Consider the following 2,368-nt stretch of genomic DNA (forward strand, 5'->3'; position numbering starts at 1 on the left):
GGGTAATACATTTACTGAAGAAAGCTGCCAAGACTCACCTATAAAAGGACACTGATATTTCATTACCAGAGGTCCGAATTTTCCACAACGAAGTAATGCCGAATTTACTTTCCAACGTATTATTTTCCTTCGCATTTTTATTTTCAGCATTCTTTTCTCACAGCAATTTCTACATCGGAAATTGTTGTGAATTTTCAATAGATCTAACTTTACGTTAGATTTAGTTTTTATTTCCTTGTTTTAATTTTTACGCCGAATAATTTTCTGAAGAACGATCCAACCGACCTGTGGTGGAAGTTCGAGTACTTCAAGGTTCAAGATTTTATTTCAGATCTATATTATTCAGGTTTCTTATTTACTGCTTTTATTATATTTCTTTGCATGATATATCGTATGCCAGTTAATATGCCTATTATTATTATTATTATTATTATTATTATTATTATTATTATTATTATTATTATTATGAACCAAACCAATTTATGCATGTTTAACCGTATCAATATGTCTGGCTAATTAATTAAGATATCGGTATGTAAAGTAAGTTAACCGTGGGATCCGAAAGAAGTTGGCTTAAATATGTTTTATTAACTATCACTTGTTTTTGGTTTTATGTCTAATCTAATTTGCTAAAGTTCTAAAATCAATAGAGCGAGAGTTTGAGATTTTAGGGCCGATAAAGGTTAAAATCAATAGAGCGAGAGTTTGAGATTTTAGGGCCGATAAAGGTTAAAATCAATAGAGCGAGAGTTTGAGATATTTAACTGGATAGTAGACATAGAACATTAGTTTTAAGGATGGCGAAAGTGTATTAAAACTAATTAGAATTTATTTACTTTCAAAAAGTGTTTTTAAACTCGACGCGGGACAGCGAGAACGTACGTTAGGGAATACTAGCATGATCCGAGTCAACAGAGCGAGAGTTTGAGACTAGGATATTTAAGTAGATAACGTCTTCATAAAGCGAGCATTTTATTAACTATGTTATTTTCAAAAAGCTTTTCTAAATCTAATGGGATGGCGAGAGCGTACATTACGAGTTAGGTAGTAGTCTAAATTAACAAAGCGAGAGTTTGAGAGGAGGACTTTTAAACGACAGAATTAATAAAGATTTTTAATTAAAAGAGAACCATAGCCAATGGACCTTCGGATCGCCTAAGTTAAACGAAATACATACTGATATCTGTTTATCATTATATTTCTTAGAATTCACAATCTAATTTTCCCTTAGAAACAACCAAATTATTAGTAGCCTTAGCTTTACATAGTAACCTTAGATAATGGTAGATCGATTCATAGTCCCTGTGGATTCGATATCTTTTAAAACTACACGACACGACTGTGCACTTGCAGTTATCAGATTTATAGACACGTAAAGTCGCGATCAAGTTTTTGGCGCCGTTGCCGGGGACTATTTTAGTCGATATCGTAACTCACAGTTACACCGTAGAGACTAGGGCAATTCTGTTCCTTTTCTTTGAACGATTGTATGCCAAATACTCATTCACAAGGAAAGGAATTAATACAACGAATTAAAAAAATCGAACGTTTTATTAACGTAAGACGTCGAATTCATCATCTTCCCGAAGTAGAACCAATTTTGATTTCTCAGGAATTGATCTTTACTGATCAACTAACCCTAAAGTTAGAGATGGCTGCTTTTCGTCCTCTTAGAGACTATGCCGCTACTTCATGAGCTGAACCGCACCACCCGCGATTGAGGCGAACAATTTCGAACTGAAACCTTCATTGGTGCAAGCGGTCCAACATAACCAATTCTCTGGAAGCCCTGCAGACGATCCTAATCTCCATTTATCCGTGTTCGTGCAATACGCCGACACTATCAAGGCTAACAATGTCAGCCTCGAAGCTATTCGATTACATCTCTTTCCTTTATCCTTGAGAGATAGAGATAGAGCATGGCTTCAATTCCTACCCTATAATTCCATAACAATTTGGGACGAATTGAAAAGAGTGTTCTTAGCGAGATATTTCCCGCCTAGCAATGCTAAGAGGTCAAATCAATGGATTTACCCAAAAAGACAACGAATCACTCTTCGAAGCTTGGGAGCAATATAAGGACATGCTAAGACTATGCCCTCATCATGGACTCGAACCATGGCTGATCATCCATACTTTTTATGGTGGTCTACTTTATAATACTAAAATGACTATAGATGTCGCTGCTGGAGGAGCTCTGATGGACAAACCTCATGATGAAGCATATAACCTCATAGAAAACATGGCACAAAACCATTACCAATGGGGAGGAGAACGAGCCGCTATAGAGAAATCCCAAACCAAAGGAGGAATGTACGAAGTAAGTGGTATAGACCGTGTTAACGCTAAAGTAGACGCTTTAACTCAA

At 35.9% G+C, this 2,368-nt stretch overlaps 1 non-coding gene across 1 annotated transcript; it reads right to left on the reverse strand.

Annotated features, from left to right (window-relative positions):
- Positions 1–2,005: 2,005 nt before the first annotated feature.
- LOC131593775 (small nucleolar RNA R71) lies at positions 2,006–2,112 on the reverse strand. Its single transcript, XR_009281156.1, has one exon. It is a non-coding gene; the product is annotated as a small nucleolar RNA R71 (small nucleolar RNA).
- Positions 2,113–2,368: the final 256 nt, after the last annotated feature.

Source organism: Vicia villosa, linkage group LG3, assembly GCF_029867415.1.
Source record: "Vicia villosa cultivar HV-30 ecotype Madison, WI linkage group LG3, Vvil1.0, whole genome shotgun sequence".
Classification (NCBI taxonomy): domain Eukaryota; kingdom Viridiplantae; phylum Streptophyta; class Magnoliopsida; order Fabales; family Fabaceae; genus Vicia; species Vicia villosa.